Source organism: Vicia villosa, unplaced genomic scaffold (assembly GCF_029867415.1).
Source record: "Vicia villosa cultivar HV-30 ecotype Madison, WI unplaced genomic scaffold, Vvil1.0 ctg.001098F_1_1, whole genome shotgun sequence".
Taxonomy (NCBI): domain Eukaryota; kingdom Viridiplantae; phylum Streptophyta; class Magnoliopsida; order Fabales; family Fabaceae; genus Vicia; species Vicia villosa.
This window is the reverse complement of record NW_026705478.1, coordinates 32,258-52,353: the sequence shown is the minus strand read 5'-3', so window position 1 is coordinate 52,353 and position 20,096 is coordinate 32,258.

Genomic DNA, 20,096 nt, shown 5'->3' with positions numbered 1-20,096 from the left:
GGTGCCAAATCATCTCATCTTGAGGCCTTCTAAAGGATAGGGACAAGATAAGAATTTGGATAGTATTCAAAGGATCAAAAAAATTCACTGGGATTGTCTTCCAACTACCAAAATCTTGATCAATTAACTCACACACCTTTGCCTCATGATCCAAGACACTAACAGGAGCTTGAAATCTGAAACCAATGGAGTTTGGCAGCCAATTATCATGCCATATTCTAACATTCTCTCCATTTCCAATTCTCTTTCTAACACCCTTCGAAACCAATTCTTTGGCACTAAGAATGCTCCTCCAAGCATAACTTAGAGAGAAACCAATAGTGGCATCAGACACTTAGCTCCTCAGATAGTATCAGCTCTTGAACACCCTAGACAATAAGGAATATGAATATGTTAACAGTTGTCATAAGTGTTTCATAAGGAGGCTTGTGTTGAACCCACTAATCCCCCTGAATCCCATGCCACTTATTACTTTAGCCCCTGACATTCTTGAAAGCACTAAGTATCATGTGGTACCTTTTACGTGCTTTAAGTGTTGTTTGTGTTTTGATGATTTGTCATTCGATTATTGTTTATCATATTTGATTTGCATATTTTTAATTTGAATCCAATTTGTTTCAGTGTGCTTGTAACTTTTTATTATTTGTAATTGCTTCGTCCATTAGATGTGTACCAATAAGACCCTCTTCATTTAATGAAATAAATCTACTTTTATCCTTGTTAGTATTATGTTTTTTAGCCTATGAGATTACTCTCATGTCAATTCCATACGCTTAGTAGACATGGCAATAAAACCCAGACCCACGGGTACCCACCCGAACCCACCCCGAAGTTGACGGGGAAAACCCGCTTTGATTGGGTTTGGGTTCGGGTTTGGGTTTTCCCCGATTAGAAAACATGGGGATGGGTCGGGTAATGGGGACACTAGTACCCACCCCGAACCCGTCCCCGAACCCGCCCCGTTTATTTCAATATGTACATTATTATTTATATTTCATAATTTATATTATTAAATATGTGGCTAATGTTTTAATAGTTTGATTTGTATTTATTATTTTAAATATTTGAAATATATGTATGAAATTTTTTTGAGATTGTTTTATATTGTTATTTATAATGTAATTTGATTTTCGAAAAAATAAATATTTTTATTAAAAAATTGATTTTAAGAAATACATGGTGGCGGGGCGGGGATACCCGAACCCAACCCGAACCCGTTAAGGACGTGTTTGGGTTTTAATTCCCCATCCCCGTTTGGGTTTGGGGCGGGTAACGGGGATTGATTGGGGATTCGGGTTTGGGTTTGGGGGAGGTAAAAACTGTCCCCGACCCGCCCCGTTGCCATGCCTAACGCTTAGCTTGAATCACAAGTTAAAGTTATCAAAATTGAAATTTCAGTCATTTGATTCGAATCAAGAACAAATCAGGATTCGAATAATAAGCTATGTGAAAAGTAGGGATTGGATCTGCCAAGATTGATTAGAATCAGAAAACACGAATGATTCATATCATAACATCATGTGATCATAATCATGTACAAATGACGATTCGAATCATCTATGCTACTGAAGCTTTATTTTGCCTTTGCTCAAATTAATTTGAATCTTAGTTTTAACTTGATACAAATCATCAATTTTATGGGTTCAAAATTAATCTGAATCAGGCTTTTCCCTTGATTTTAATCATTGCTTCAAAATCCCATTTTTCACACTTCATATAAATAACTTCTTTGATGAAAGTAACAAGTGCGTGAAACCTATGGTGTTACCCATAGAGACATTGGGTTTTTTCTTTGTATTCTCTTTTTAGTGTCTTCTTCTTTACACCATGATCTTTATCTCTTCTTCTTCTTCTACAAGTAACCCTTGATTGTGAAACCATGTCCAGTTCATTATCCTTTTTGTTGCACCTTCTCCTTCCCCTTCCAAGAGAGGTCAGGGTGATAGTTCGTCCATACCTGTTGAAGGAGTTTCTCCCAAATGGGCTCGCTTGGTGGAGTGTGGCGAACAGGAATCTCTGACTCCTTTCTTCTGGGTTCCTACTATTCTAACTTCCTAGGTACCTAGCGCGCCAGAGGAGTTTGCTACTACCATGGTTCCTGAGGACCTGGAATTTGTTTGGGGTTCATCTATGATTGATAGGCAAGAGCCTTTTGCAGATGTTTTTTGTGCTTTGTTCTTGGACGGGTCTCTTGTTTCCATTGTAGTTGCTACTTGTTGGCCTGGACGATGTTCTAGGCTCGGAGAGCTTTCACGGGACCGAGATGAGCTGAGGGATATGTATGAAGTCCTTGAGCAACAAAATCCTGATGCTAAGAAGGAATTGGCCGAGATTTGGAAAAAAGTTGATGCTCTTAGCTCTTTGCGGAAGAGGTAGATTGGTATGGCCAACCATTTATTTTGACTACTTGGATAGAAAGGTTGAAGGCCTTCTTTTCTTATGGGAAAAAGCGCTGCAAGAAGGTTTGTGAAGGTGAGGCTGAAGCCTGTCGGGCATTCGAAGTGGATCGGGAAGCTCTTCGGCAGAAGCAGGATGACCTGGCCAATTCTTTGAAGGCTCTTGAGGAGAAGGTGGTTGCTGCTCAGTAAAAATCTCGAGAATCTCTTCAATAGGCAATAGAGACTGTGTGCATGGTCTAGGATAAGATGTTGGAGCAGGCTCGGTTATTTTGTCCGGATCTTGCTATCACCGTTGACCAGCTAGACCCTTTGGTAGATTCTCCTAAGAAGGATACTGAAGGTGGTCCTAGATCCAAGGGGCCAGGGGCTGACATCTGAGCGTCATTTTATTCTTTTTCTTGTTATTTGCTCCTGTAATATTTGACCGGGCCTTTCTGCCTCGATTTGTAAACCAAATTTTCATATATGTCTTTCAGTTTTTACCTTTGCATGCTTAGGATTTTTAGTATACTATTGTTCCTTTTTCAACCATCTTCATTGTCTGGCTGGGATCCGAGGGTAATTTGGATCCAAGGTGTAGTGGCGGAAAAATAGGAGATTAAGCTATTCATTAACTTAACTCACTAAGCAAGAGTCGCCACCGAACTTTATTGTTTCCAAAAAGAGGATAGGGGAAAATATCGATAAAACGCACTAAGAGAAATTTGGATAAGGGGGTTGATTATGCAAGGGGAAGGTATTAGCACCCCTCACATATGTGGTACTCCACAGGAACCTTTTGAAAATCTGTGTTTTTTAGGCTAAGGTGGTTTTTGTTTGCAACATAATGGAGAGATGAGAAAAGAAATGTTTTTGTTATTTTTTATTGTGCTCGGCAAGACATTGCATCTTGTGCCTATATTTCTCCTCCGTGCAATGGAGAAGTCAGGGCATTTATAGTTATTCTCAAGATGAAACATGGTTTGTTTTATTTGTTTTTAATGAAAAAGGGGTTTTGAGGTCACTTAACAAAGGTCAAGGTTTATTGTGAAAAGAGTTTGAAGTTTGAAAAACAAGTTCGATGGCGATGCACAAGGCAATCTGCTTACAAAGATTGGGCTATGGCTTGGTATATCGACCAAGGATGCGGTGATGAATAATTTATTCATGCAAACAAGCAAGCAAGCAAATAAAAGTAAAGAAAGTAAAGGAAGCGGGCAAATTATTATAAGGCTTCGGGAATGGGGGAACAAATTGCCAAATGGGGATATAATGAAAGTACTAAGTCCGTACAAGTCTATACAAGCAAGCGTAAAAAAATAAACATGAAAATGATGTAATTAAAAGTGTAAGTGTACTAGCCAAAGGGAGGGTGTGCTGCCAGTAAAGGGGCTGCATAATGCAATTCGGAACTGGGCTGTAAAGAGAAGCCCAAAATATTGAATCAACCCCAGGAGGGAGATCACATATCACGTAAAGGTGCAGAAGGAAACGGGATTGGGCTTCAATTCACTTAGCCCAAGGCAAAAATTAAGAAAACCTTAAATATGAAAGAGAGTGAATCCGCCTCTCTCTACTTTCTTCTTCAACTCAACTTTTTCCTCTTCATTCCTCTTTGACCGAGTTTCAACATACTCCCCTATTCTCATTCTTTCTCTCCCATCTCCACATGTCAAACGGTCCATCTATGTCAAATCTATCGTCTGTTCTCAATACTCTCTCTCTCTCTTTCTATACATCTTCTTCTATCCTCTGTTCTTGCTAATTAACCATGCTGAAACCAAACGAGATTCCACAGTTTTCACACAACAACAATGATGAAACACAACATATGAAGCTATAACACTTGCGAAGTTCAATCGTTCATCAGTTGCAAAAATCGGAAATAATGAAGTCGATTAAAGAAGACAAGCAGAAGTGAATCGAGTCACCTATAGGAGTAGTATTTCTCGGAAATTATCAAGTTATATGTGTCATACCCCAAAATTTGCCCATACCATTTCTCCTATTCACATTCAAATCAAAGTACAAAGATCCAAGACACATTCTCCTATACAAGGCTCAGAAACTAGGGTTTGGTTTGTTCAAAGGAAAATCAATGAATCAATGACTCCATGGCCTCCCATATGATTCAAAGTATCCTCATGCCAAGTCTCAAGCCCTGATCTGAAAGATTGCTCACTCAATGGCCCAAACGATCAATAATCGACTAGTTGACCTAAAAGTCTAATTATGGTCAAAGTACAGTCAAAATTCCTGATTTTTTTGCCAGCATCCTCATTTTGAAGTATCTTTCACCATTTGATCAAGGATTGATCATGGTTCATCAAGAAAAGCTCCAAAATCATCAAAGACCTGAGTTTCTAAATTAGGGTTTCTAAGGAAAAGTCAACTGAACTTTGACCAGCCATAACTCTTACATGGAACATCCAAAATTTTCCATCCAAAGCTCATTTTGAAGGAAATTGAATTCTCCACAAAGTTGTCTCTCACATGCCAAGTCTAAAAATTCTTCATTTGAGAGATATGGACCAAAACATTATAGGTCCTTTTCAAAAGTCAACAAAAAGTCACTTTTTTCAAAAGGACACACAAGGAGCATGGAAAATAATTTTGATATGAGACCAAAGACACTGGTTAGAGGACTCTCTAAGGTTTCTAAAAAGTTCTAGAACTCCTCCATACCTTAAAAATTGAGGGAGATATGCCTTGTCAAAGTTGGGCAATTTTGAGACGGAAAATGTGAAATAAAAGGCCTCAAAATGATTTTTTTTGCAAAGAGACCCGATCTTTCTTGGCCCAATCTCCATCCTCATGATATGTAGAGCCCAAAGTCCAATTTCCACGAATTTACTTGATTTATTTGATTTATTATGGATTTTTATTCATTTAAAAAAGTGATTAAAATCAAATAAATCAAGGGAAAAATCAAAGATTTAATTTGGCTCATGGTCCTAATCAAACCAATCAACATTAACTCCAAAAATAAATCAAATTTCGTGCTCCTCAAGCTTGCAAAGATTAAGATCATATTTGGCCAAATGTAGAAAGATTTGGAACCATATTTCAAATCAAATTTTCTCAAAAGCAAATTAATGATTCAATGCAATTTTCTTAACCTAATTTGATCTTCTATATAAGGACAACAAGACCATAAACGAGGGAGGATTTTTTTGGACGAAAATAGGGGAGAGGAGAGCAACCAAGGAGCTAGGGTTTTATCTAAAAAATTCAAAGAAGAGTTGCACCACCGAAATCCTAATTCCAGCCATTCCCAAGTGCGTTCAAGTGTTTCATCATGCTCCTGAAGAATAATAGGGTGAGAACGAATCATTGTCCATGGCCTTGACACCGTGAATCACGACTTACAGGAACTCGGTTTGCACTTCCTTCATATTGATCGAATCCTTTTTTTTATCATGTTTTATTTGAAACTAATCATGTTAAAGTGTTCCTGGGATCCATTAGAGAAGAATAGGGCCACTCTTCGCAAGCTTTGACAGCCGGAATATGAAACACCATGGTTAGGGCTTCAGAGGTCCCTTTCTCGTAGCCCACGTTACAAGCGTTTTCAGGCCAAACGGCCACCTCCATTGAGTTCGTGAGGCCCTGTTTAGTGGATCTGGGTTGGCCCCCGTTTTGTTTATGTTGTCTCTGCAGGTTTCTAAGATCGCGAGAATTCGCTACGGAATTTAATTGCAGAAACTGCAACCAGTTGGTAGCGAATTCGTAGCTAATTCCCAGGTGTGGAACATTGAAGAAGACGATGATGTGTGGAGCATCCCCATTGGCTGACGCGTGAGAGAGTGGACTCGGTCAGACCTTTGACCGCACGCGCTGCAGCCTCATTGGTTGATCAATAAAAGCAATTCCTCTCTCCTCAATCTGATTGGACGGTCAACAAAGAAGTGGGCCACGCGTGCAGGTTTTACAAATTCCAAAAAGTTTAATTATATGTATACATTTCGTTGCGTTTTATTATCAATTAATTGTGATGGTTCAGTTGGCAATGAAACGCAGGTAACCTGTAGGACCTGGGTTCGATCCCAGCGTCCTGCATTTGTTTATTTTCACTCTTTTGCATGTGTTTCCCCAGCAGATACAACGTAATTAGCTAATGCGCATCCAAAATACACCCTCGTGCTGTGACCATTAGATTATTAGCGCTCCATATCCAACGTGCCTGGGTTGAGGACTCATCATATGGACCTCCAGGCTTACCACATGGAACCAAAAGCTGAGTTGTTTTTCTAATTCTTTCCTTTTTATTTTAAACTACATGAATATTTTAATCTCCTTATTTCCTTTTGTCTATTTTAATTATTATTATTTTCTATTTATCTTAATAAATTATTTTATAGTAATATTATAATTATTTACTTTTAATCGTAAACCCGATTTTTCCATAATTTTATTAATAATTGTTTTAAACTATAAAAATTATTATTTTTGCATGTGTTTTTATCAATTAATAATTTTTGGGTTTGTTAACCTTGATGCATTTATAAACCAGGTAGGTGTTATTCATTAGCGCATTTTTAGCCTTACAAACCCTTTAGGTCACAATAAATTTTCTTAAATAAACTTGTTAGGTTCAGGGGTAAGGTTTGTAAACCTTTTTAGGGATTGTAGATCATTCATACACTAAAAACCTCTTCTCTTCTTGGCGCAAATTTTCAGGGTTATTTCAAGTTCTTCAGCCACGCGCTTCGCCCGACCAAAAGCTAAGTCTTCTAATTTTTTATATATATTTTTTATTTTTAATCACATAATTTATCTTTTATTTATTATCAATGCCTTGTATTTGCCACAAAAAGTTTTCTACCTTTCTCTTCTTCATTTTTCAGGGTTAGCCAAGATCCTCCGACTACGCACCATCAGAGCTAAGTTTCCAATCCTTATTTTATTTTATATTATTTTACTTTTTGCCTTTTGCCCAAAATAGGGTTTGCCTCGAATAGTCAATACACTAACCCCTATTGTTTTTTTTTAATTCTCAGATGATCAGAATCAATCAAGGGTTCGAGGAAGATCAAGGTTCAGGATGATAAAACTAATTATTGATTTCTCTTATTCTTTCGCCTTTTAAGTTCCCCCATCCCCGCAGGTGTTTATTGTAATAGCGTAGGAATTTATTTTCTGCTTCTGCCTTTAATTTCCGTAATATTAATTGCGTGGTTAGTAATTTAGGGAGTGATAACCATGAACTGAACGTAGAATCACTAACTTTACAAGATAAATGTCATCGAAGTTAACCACGTGATTGTTGCACCCACATACCTTTAGGGTAGTCCCTCTGGTTGCCTTGTTGCCTTATTATTGTTGCCTTGTTGCCTTATTGATAATGCCTTAAAATAGTCAAGTCCCTCGATTCCGAGGATACCTAAAGCAATGTTGCCTTCAAAGTTATTGAAACTCCCTCGAGGTTGCCTTATAAAGATGATTGTCCCAATTGCTAAGGTATCCTCGCATGATGCCTAAACCGATAAAATGACTATTATATCCTTCCCTCATACTACCTGCTTTCTTTATGGCATGGGACAGTCTTATGGCGAACGATTATTCTCGATGACCCTTAAACATCCAATTGAAAGGCTTCCTGCCCTCTTATGGCGTGGATAGACCCTTTCTCCCGAAAAGCTAAAAGAACGTTTTTTTCAAACTTAGGGTAAATAGTTCTTAATTGCTTGCTCAAATTCAAATCAAATTTTCAATTACTTTTCACACCTCATTTTCAAAACAAATTCAAAAAGGCCACGCTTATTTACAAGCTAAAGTCCTTAACGAAATCTTTTTACTATTCACACACGACACTTTTCAAACAATTCAAACAAACAAGTGACCTAAGCAATTAAGAGCCCATGGATAACCATGGATGCAAAGGGTGCCTTACACCTTCCCTTTGTATAACTTACCCCCCAAACTCAAAATCTTTTTAAAAGGTCTTTTTATGTTCTTTTAGCCTTTCCAATTGGATAAAATAAAAGTAGGTGGCGACTCATGCTTAACCGCGACATTTCGATAAAAAAGTCAGTTCACCGTATTACAGAACTGGCAACTCTGCTGGGGATGCTTTCGATTAAAAGAGGGGTTACCTTTGAGTTTAGGATTCACTTTAATTGTTTGATTTGTCTGCTTTATATTTCAAAGGCTGTTTTGGGTATTTACTTGTGTGAAAGATCCTAACCCGGATTTGAGAACCTTAGGTAAATGGCATGAGACCAAGGAGACTGCACAGCGTATACTGATGTGGTTGATCTGGTGGCAATCATTAGTGTGACACATTTGTTTGTCCTGGTGTTCCTTGAGATCCGACTTGAGGAAACACTTGGCTGCTGCGTGGTGTCATTAAGCACTAATTTGCCCCTAGAACCCTAGTTGAACTTGACTTTGGCCTATTAGAAAGTAGCGAGGTGGCTGGCTTTGGTTCCGACTGAAGTTGGTTGATACTCGAAGCTACACTCATATGGACTGGACTTTCAGGACCTTCTTGGTTGGCGATTCGATTGCCGAACTGAGATAAGCGCCTTCGAGAAAGGTCAATGATATGAGCTCCCTAGAACCCGATCTTTATATAGGACAGGTTGAACCAACTAAACTTCAATGGGGAGGGTACTTGCTGTAGCAACCTGCCTAAAAATTAGACTTAGAGAGTCGCCACCTATTCTGAAGGGCGAATAGGAAACCCTACGCAGTATAGAGATCAGGGTAAGATACTATATTCAGGTCGAGGGAAGGTGTTAGGCACCCTCAACCCTTTCCTATTGGCTTTGAATCTAAGGGTCAAGTTTATGGCTAAAATATTCCGGTTTAATAGCTAAAGAATTGAATAGGGGAAAAATTGAGATTTTAGGGAGGGGGACTCGCCTTGTTGCCAAGTGCCTACGTACCTCCTTATGGAGGATCAGAGTCTACGTAGTTCGGGGGACGAGTTGTACGCCCTTAAGGTTTGAAATTTGATTTGAAGGTTTGAAGGCTTTGAATGGCCTATCGTAGTTTGAATTTGATTTGAAAGGGCATTTTGAGTTGCCCAGGATAAAAATCCTGTAGTATCGTGGTTTAGTGTATTTTAGATGTTTTGGGCGTACAACCCTGATTTAATATGGCACTATTAACCGCAACGATCAATAGATTCGATCGCCATAGTTAACAGATTAGTAAAGGATTGCTGGAAATTCTAATCGATTGATTCGATTATCACTTTTAGCAAATTGATGTATTTTAATTATTAATTTATTAATTTATCGTTACCCCTCATAACCGATAGTTTCGATTACAAATAATAACGAATTGATAAGGGGAAATATGCTAATCATCATAACCAATAAGATGGTTAAAACCATTTTGCAAAATAAATTTATTTGAATTTTAATTTATAGGATTTGATTAATTAAATTAATCGATTATTAACCATCGCGACCAATAGATTTAGTCGAAACGAATAATAAATTAAATCCCAATATCTTTGATACTTTGGGCAAATGGGATGGAGTAAACCCTAATACCTTTAACCTTTAAGGGTTTTTGTGATTTAATCATTAAAATTGGAATAAATTAAATCGAATAACTTTGAAGAAAAAAGTCGGGAAAATAATTAATCCCAATTATTAGGCTAACCCTTATTATACTATCCTAATCCTAGTTTAATGATACTATTAAGTTAATTTAGCAATCAAACCATATACCATAAAAATATATCAATTTATTTAACCTTTAAACAAATAAATAATAAAAAAACAACTAAGAAACCTGGGTGCCGATCTTGTATGGTGCATTGCTGAGTACCTATGGTGTGCCATCAATCTCGCTGCGTTGGATCTGGCTGGGCACGCATCCGACGGTGTCTCTATGAGGGTGCATCACAGGCGTACGTTGATGCGCGGCACTAGATCCCAAGGTTTGTTTATGTAGAAAATCATGAAAAATTGAAGTTTAGTGAAAGTTATGTTCAAACATTCTTTGCCAACTGTGCTAGCGTGATTAATTGTTAGTTTAGTGAGACGAATGCAATATGTAAAAAACAAATTATTTAAACAGAACTGAATCATGCGCCCAGCCAGGTCTTCTTCAACCTTGCATTTTCTGCAAAAAAACAATCACCTATGCCCACGGTTTTCAGGTGTAGTTATATCACTACCACAATCAAACTCAACCAAAATGCAACATAAACCATATCCAAATACATAAATCGCATAGAAATTACGTTTTGAATTCAATGGCACTAGTAATCATTCCTAATTCTATCTGTATCGATATCCCCCAATTTAAACCTTAAGAACACCAATAATGGTGGATTGTTCAAAGCACACCAAGAATCAAATTAAAGATACAGAAACAATCCTATCATCAATCTAAACACAATTATGTAATTGAAACCTGTTCATGACACCTCCACGAGCGTAATCGATCATAAGGCAAAAAAATGAAACGTGAGCAAGCGTAAGGGTGGGGTGTTCACTTGCTGAAACAGTTGAGTGGTATTCCGTCGGATGAGCGTGGTTGCTTCGTTCACGGTTTCGCCGATCTAAAAGTGGCTTTGCGTTTCCAATGGCCAAACCGAGTGTGTGTGGTGGCCGGCGAATTTGATCTCGTTGCCACTCTTGAATCTCCTTTTTCTTTAATCTGTAAAAAAACTCAAAACAAGGAAACTGATGTTGTTCTATTGTTTCCAACGCTGGTATTTTACTGTGGTACTGGATTGAATTTGGTAATGCCGGATTTTGAAATTGCTATGATTTTTATTTGTTAGTAAAACATGGCTATGGCGAATAAGTTTGATTTCAAAAATTGGCAGTGCGTATATGTGAGAATTGTTACTGAGAATTGGCTAAAGGTTGTGTTGGAAAGTGGTGGAATTATGTACGTGTGAGAGAGCCAATACGTTAGGTTAGCATTTGTTAGTGGAGAAAATTGGCCTCCCCTAATTGTTACAAAACTTATCTATTTATAATGCTACACTTAGGGTTTTCTACTCTTAATGGACCTATTGCCCAACTAAATAATTTAAATAAAAATCCTAATAAGACTAATATTAAGGTTAATAATAATAATTCTAATTATACCAATAATCTAAATAATATTAATTAATAATGTTAGTAAATAAAGTCGCAACACTTAATAAAATTACAATAATAATAAAAGACAAAATGTTATTAAAAAGCAATTATATCCAAAAATGATAGCACCCTTGTAGTAATTGGGCTCAACTGTTTGGGTCCTAAAATACCTGTTATCCACACCCCTATTCCAATTTATAAGAGAATGGATTTAACAATAGAAATGTTAAACCCCATGACTCTTAATTTTAATTCCCTTGATAAATTATTAGACCATAAATGATCGGGCAAATTTTGGGGTATGACACTTGCCTACGAACTTCACGCAAGCCTTTAAACCTAAGGACACTTGTGTGACTTGCTTGTTACTTGTATATGCTACTAACCCATCTATTTCCTTGCAGGAATGGTTTGTAGGACTCATTCGTCCTTATTACCTTATGCTTTACCTATTGTACTGCATTCGTATAACATCATGGCATCATGACATCCTGAGCATAACATAATTAACTAACCCTTTCAAGGATCTTAGGAATTTAGGGCGCGCAATTTCAGGTGCTTTTATCAAGGACTGAATACCTATATAGGGGCAAGAGGATTTATTTTCTTCTGGCCACATACCTTCCAATTCAGAGACTCGGTACCTATCAAGGGGCAAGAGGATTTATTTTCCTCTAGCCATGTGCTTTCGAATTCAAAAGTATAAATGTCCCGAATCAGGGGCGATGACCCACTCAATATGGTGAGCTCGATTCTCAAAGAAAGACGTTCCAAGACGAAGGTCATATTTCTTCAGACAGAGGCGCGACCAAATCATTTTCTAATGTTGCTAACTAAATGCCTAAAGATCCTTGAAAATATTGCATTTGCATTCATAACATCGCATAACAGGTTTCTCACAACAGGTATCTCATCCTCTCTTGTTGTTTACTTTAACATAAATGGATTTCGAGCAATCAGTCAAACACCTCCAGGCTCGGAATACCCGATCCCAGACTTTGATTCTGAACTAACCCAAGGGGCAAGAAGAATTGAAGGCACTCCTATTCTTGGGGTACAATTACAATGCGAGATGCGCTTATTATTCGAACAATCCTGGTTATGGTGTAAAGGATGGTAGGCCATTGAAGCGTGCGATTAAAGATTTAATCATGACACTCAAATCAGAAAAGACCACGACAACAAAGTCACGACAACTGAGTCACGATAATGGAATCACGACAACTGAGTCACGATAATGGAATCACGACAACTGAGTCACAACAACAAAGTCACGACAACTGAGTCACGATAATGGAATCACGACAACTGAGTCACGATAATGGAATCACGACAACTGAGTCACGATAATGGAATCACGACAACGAAGTCCCGACAACTGAGTCACGATAATGGAATCATGACAACTGAGTCACGATAATGGAATCACGACAACAAAGTCACGACAACTGAGTCACGATAATGGAATCACGACAACTGAGTCACAATAATCAATTCGCTTATATGATCCAGACGCTCAGGGAAATCGAGCCAACGAATTCTAACACCTACACTCCTGACTATAAACCCAATGCGAGGTGCGCGTACCATTCCAACAGTCTTGGACATTACACAAACAATTGTTGGACATTAAAGAATAAGATTCAAGATCTGATCAATGATGGAGAAATCAAATCCAACCCTCCTGAAACCCCTGTGGTGATCACCGCTCCTATGCCTAGTCATGACAAGATTGATTGACGTCTCGACGGACGAACTTTTGGATCATTAGATCTCCTTTCATTTGCAAGTTCTTCCCTGTTTGTTTAAACATTTGACTCATGATAGACATTATCTGTTTTAATAATCATCATCAGTGCATTGCATATATTTGTCTTGAATAAATTATTTCGCTATCACTCATTTTAAATTATGTCTTTACTTTGCATATGTTTTGTGATAATCAACTCCTGCTAAGCTGTAAGCCTTTTGAGGGAGGATGACGAAAATGATACCGCAACCTCATACAATATGCTTTTGAGCGGACTATGCTGACGATGTACAGGCATTGTTTCAATTCCTAAACAGTGGAGATATAGGGATGATAATCCCTCGTCAACCCCTTTGAGCCTAAGAAGTAGAAGTTTCTTTCTTGTACTAATTAAAACCCTTGATCATAACCTGGGGCAGGGTAGTTCTCAGTTAATTTGGCTGTGCATTATTTTTTAAGAGAATCATTCAGTACACCTTTCAACAAAGGTTTCAATCACAAGCGTTCATCCACATACATCAAAGAAGTGTTGGAGATGTCAATCAAACGCCAATGAGGGTTCATCAATCATTAAGCAAGGCAGTCAATATCCTTCAAAAAGAAAAAAAAATGAAAAAACATATATACAAAGAAAAGCCTGCTAAGTCAAAAATCAAAAAGATGACTTAGGCAAAAATCAAGGCATCCTGCTGACTGTAAGCTCAAAATAGACAGTTCAGGCAAAACTTAGGGATATCAAAAAGATGAAAAAAGAGAAGTATATAAATTCCTGAACAACACAATGTTGTGACTACCAAAAGGAAGAAGTGACTGCCATCTCAAAAGTTCTCTTTGCTTGTGAACCATCGTCATTATCAAAGGTGCAAATCCAAAAGTCTCTTGGAACCTGAATGCATAAGTTGAATTAACTGAGCTTAGGACTGAAGATCATCACAAAGAGGGGTGGGTACTGTCATACCCCAAAATTTGCCTTCCATATTCCATTCACAATGATTCAAAGTTCAAATCCAAAGCTTTGCTCCCTCAATGATTCAGGTAACCCACAGTCAACTGGTTTGACCTAAAAGTCAACCATGATCAAAGCACAGTCAAAAAACTCTCAATTTTGGGTCAACATAAAGTGAATAAGAGTATAACCATCATTTGATCAAATATTGATCATGATTCCATTAATAGAAACTCAGAGATGAACAAATACACAAAGGTTCAAATTAGGGTTTCTTAGGAGAAAGTCAACCCAACTTTGACTGGGCATAACTTTCACATGGAACATCAAAAATCCCCCACTCAAAGCCTATTTTGAAGGAAATTGGATTCTCTACAACTTTGTCTCTCACAAGCCAAGGCTAGAAATGCTTCATTTGAGAGGTACAAAGCAAAAGATTACAGGTCATTTTCAGGCATCCTTCAAAAGCAGTTTTTTGTCAAAGAGGATATGATCAAGATAAAAGCTCCAAATGAAAAATATATTCCAAAGTGGCTTATAGAAGACCTCTTAAGGTTTCCAAAAAGTCTTAGAACTCCCTCATAGCTTAAAAATTGAGTGAGATATGCTTGATCAAAGTTGGTTGATTTTGGAGGACCAAATATGAAAAAAGAAGGTTCAAATTGAGAAAATTTGCAAATGGGCCTATGGTTTTTTGATGCAATCTTGGTCCACAAGTCATTAGCATGCCTAAAAACACTTGCCACAAAATTTAGCATTATATTTGATTTAATATAATTTTTTATGTCATTTTAATGATTTAATTAAGAAAAAAAATCAAATATTATGTTAAAATATTCACATAAGCTAATTCCAATCAACATTAATGGTTAAATATAATATATTTTCGTGGTATATTGATTGGGAAAAGATTGATACAAGAATTGGCCAAAATAGAAAGTTTTCATTCAAGATTTAAGTCAATTTTACAAACTTTGCAAGATTGGATTTCAAGAGGCCTTGGGCTATAATTCTTAACCTAATTCACTCTTCTATAAGTAGTGAATAGAGGGCATAGGACTAGGGGACGAATTTCTGGACCAGAGGCACAAGCTCAAGAATTCAAAAATCCTTCAAAAGTGTGAATTCGGTTTTTGAGTTTTAAGAAGTTTCAACAAGAACTAAAGGTTGCAAAAGACTCCTTGAAGGATTCTGAACGTGTTTGGATTGGCACACTACATCAGCACCCCCAGATAATCCTCCAATTAGCCGTGGTATGTAGTTTCTAAAACATGATCGATTAGCATGATTCATACGCTATTATTGTTAATTGATTGCATATTTTGATCGATAAGGTGGTGTTGAACGTTTCTGGATTGCTTTCTTTGAGTTTTGGTGTGTGAATCGTATTCGGCCATTGGAGGCCGAGTTAGGGTTTTTTGATTTGGATTTGGGGGTTTTCACTAGGGTTAAAATTAAGATAAAACAAGGCTAGCATTAGGATCGTATGGTCTAAACGAAAGGAATTAGGGGGTCGTGCCATATTTATTTGCATCTATAAGCTATTCGTTATTTTTTCTGGTTTGTGGTTGCTAGGAAATATCTCTAGCAACGTCGTAGCTAAATATGCAGGTTTCACAGATCTGGAGGTAGGAGATGATGAGTTGTCATGGTCTGGTTCGCCAGTTTAAAAATTGGCGCGCGTTTCCAATAGCGTGTTTTAATTTAGTATGTATTGTTCTGAATGCGTTTGTTAAACAGATTATTGGCTCAGTTGAGTTGGTTGGCAAGCGCGTATGGGAGGGTGAGGTCGCAGGTTCGAGCCTCCCCTCCAACCTTAATTTTGATAAAATGTTCGACCCCATAATCCCATGCGCTGCCACCTGTGTAGCCTACCATGCTCCCTCAAAATCTAACCCTTAAATCATCACTAAGCTAGATCCAAGGATCCAGAATTAATCTCTATACCATGCACCTGCAGCCTAACCTTATTAAATCATAACCCTAATATATTAAATAATTTTAATTATTTATTTGTTTAAATTAAAATACTTTTAAATATATTTATTAATATAATAATAATTGTTTTTTTATATAAATTATTATATGATATTTATATTAAAAGTTCTAATTTGTTGTTCGTTCCGATTAAATCAATTAATCGCTATGGTCAACAATAATTTTAATTAAAATGCTATTTAATTAAAATAAAATTAATTTCTATTTGGTTAAATGGTTGCAACTATCTTATTAGTTGTGATGATTAACCTTTTCTTTTTCTAACTTTAATTCGTTATTCTTTTTAATCGAATCAATCGATTACGAGGGGTAACGATGCAAACTATTACTAAAATTATTAAAAATATCCTAATTCATTATTAATAATAATCAAATCAATTGATTAAAAATTGGTAACGGTGCAACTTCAAATCTTTTAACTATGGCGATCGAATCTATTGATCGTTGCGGTTAATAGTGCAAAAATTAAACTCGGGTTGTACGCCCAAACTTCAAAGCACTTTTCAAACCTTTCAAACTAGAATATCAAACTACGGATTTTTATCCTTATCAATTGGGCAACTCAAAACGCTTTTCCAAGCATAAACAACTTCAAACAACCATATCAAATCAAATTTCAAACCTTAAGGGCGTACAACCCGTGTCCCGAACTACGTTGACTCTGATTCTCCATAAGGAGATACGTAGGCACTTGGCAACAAGGCGAGTCCCCCTCCTCCAAATCTTAATCATGTCAATAATTAAGTCTTTAACCCTATTAACTATCTGTTGCCTTTCTCTATGTTTTTGCCATAACCTTCATCTTTGCAATGTTAACCTTTAGGAAAGGGTTTTGGGTGCCTAACACCTTCCCTTAACCCGAATATAGTATCTTACCCTAAATCTCTTAACTATTAAAGGTTTCCTATTCGCCTTGGTAGAATAGGTGGCGACTCTCTAAGCTATAAATTTTTAGGCAGGTTTCTACAGCTGGTGACTCTGCTGGGGATAACTTAAATGGTGAATACTATGCTCCTATAGGTTTTAGGTTTTGGCAGGGTTTAGGTTTGACAACTTTTTAGGGTTTGGCTAATTCGCCTTTTTTAGGGTTTGTAATTATTTTTTTATTTTTTTAAAAAAAATTTGTTTATTTGTTTTTATCTAAAAAATATTTAATTGTTTATAATATGTTTATATTTAATTGTTTATGTTAATATATTTATATTTAATTGCCTAATTGTCATATTTTTATATGCACTGCTGACATATTATGTAATATTAAAACCCTAAGTGTGGGAGTTAACTTTGAGATCAATAGGGGACATGAATCGCCTACGAGTCTCATTGATAACTCCACTCGGAGTGGGTTGAGTATTCGGAAATGTCCAAAACGAGGCTTGACTTTGTTGAGGGCAGGACTGGATACTTGGCTGATCTCTCCGAGAACCTACCCCAAAAATTCGAACCTCATGGATAAAATGAGTTGTTCTAAAATCCGAAGAGACAAAAAGTCTCGGAGGCTACGAACGACCCCATGAGACCTTCTAGAACCCCCCATAAAAAGGTTAGCTCCCAAGATCCGCTACATCGAACCTATGAACTTATGTGATTATGTGCTATATGTATATATATGTGTTGATCATTTTTTTTTATTATTTCTTTTTCCATTCATCATACATCAGGGGCATTCTTGCATCATATTTTATTCAAAAAAAAGAAAGAAAAAAGATATCATACATATCATGCATGGCATACACATCATTTTCATGACATTAAGAGAAGATTCCTCTTCTATCTCCATAACAAGGGACCATTGGGAAGGATAACCTAACATCCCGACCATATTATCCAACAAGATTTCAGCAGAAGAGATCAATGGATCAGCAAAAGCAACAGGGTGGCCAACGCACCTGGAGGCCCAAGCCAAAACGATCATTCACTCCGTTGTACATGCCATTGTCTCAAGCTTTGCAACGTCTGCTCAGCCAGAACCTGGTAACTCTGCTGCCTCCATACTCAGCTCCAGCTAACCCCGCTCCTGGGTACAAGCATCATGCTAGGTGCGCTTATCATTCAGATAGTCCTGGCCATGATACAGAGGATTGTGGGCCATTGAAGCACAAGATCCAAGATTTGATTGAAGAAGGGCTCATTGAGTTCGAAGATCCTCGCAAGTATAATACCATAGGTGGCTAGAAGGAGGATTTCTTAGATCATTAGTTTTGTTTCCATTTGCAATTTCTTTCCGTTTGTTTAAACATTAGTCTTACGACATATGCTGTATACTTTACAATAATCATTAATGCATTGCTTACGTTTGTCTCTTGATTTACTCCTAGTGTTCTCACTATATTTAAAACTGTGTTTTTACTCGGTTTTCTCATTTGTGATATTCAACTCTCGTTAAAAGTCATACACCTTTAGAGGGAGAATGACGAAAACGATACCACAATTTCATACACTATGCTTTAGAACAGACCGTGTTGACGAGGTACAGGCATTGTTTCAATTCCCAAATAATGGAGATATAAGGATGTTAATCCCTTGTCAACCCCTTTGAGCCTAAAGAAGTAGGAGTTTTCCTTCATATGAAACCCTTAATACATAACCTGGGGTAGGGTAGTTGCTCAGTTAACTTAATTATTCCAAGTTGTTCCTTTGAACATAATCACCGATGGTTCTCCGTCATCATTAAGTCCGGCAGTCAATGTCCGCAAAGAAAAAGAAAGCAATGCAAGGGCCTGCTAAGTCAAAACCTATTAAGGAGACTTAGGCAAAATTGGGGCATCCCGCTGACTGTAGTTTTAAAACGAACAGTTCAGGCAAAAATTAGGGATAATAAAGTAAAAAAGGGGTCACTATATACCCTTGACAAAAGGAAAATATTACAGAAGGAGGATGACTGTCTTTGCAGATAAACCTTCGGTTTTTGAACCACCATAAATGTCAATGTTATAATTCCCAAAGTCTTTTGGAGCCTAAACGCATAGTCAACTGAGCATAGGACTGGAGAACATCACGAAGATGGGGATGGGTACAAATAAACTTTGAGCCTCTATCCTTTGTTTCTTTAAACCGTGAACCAGGCCACGTTACAACCCTTAAAAGTCCTAACTGAAGCATGGTTAGTTCGAAAGCATACTGTTACCAAAGTTATCCCGACTCCTTAAGGTCTACTATAACTCTTGAGTTGATATCACTTTCTTACAAACAAAAAAAAACTTCGTTTTATTCAAAAAATGTTTTTAAAACTTTCAAGACAAACATATGCATTCACATCTTATGAATTTCATTATAAAGCACACTTGTCTATGTGGATTTAAATGTTTAAACATCAGGGAGAAGTTGCATGGGGCATGGCTAATGGCTAAAAATCCTACTGACTGACGAAGTAGCTTTGAAAGCTTGTCAAAAGAAGAAACATCCCTTACGCATGACTGGGATGGCTAATGGGTACACAGAACATAACTCGTCATTATCCCATTTACATGGGGCAATCTAATAAAGATCCATGGAATCTCTCAAGGACGCTGAATAGCCCATGGGGCAAGCCCATTACCTGGGGGCACGTTGCAAAGTTCACTCAGTGACAGATGGTGTCAATGCCACTCTCACATCCTTTTCAGGAACCTTTTTAGGATATTTCTCAATCTGTCCATATAGTCTTCTCTAAGACATGTTCAAATACTTTTTACCCTTTCCAGGAGCCTTTTTCAGACAGTCTTTTACAGACCCATCTTCCTATCCTTTCTATTTTCAAACCCTTTCAGACAGTCTTCTCTAAGACATATTCATTTCCAAGAACCTTTTCTAGGTAGTCTTCTGTAAGACATCTCTTAACTTTTTTTAGTTAGTCTTTTAAGACATATTCAAACTTCTCTTATGCTTTCAAGAACCTTGTCAAACTTTGTTTAAAGTACAGAGTCTTTTCTAAGACAGTTCACCATCCTTTCTAGGGTGATCTTCTTCAAGATGTTTTTTTCCTAAGT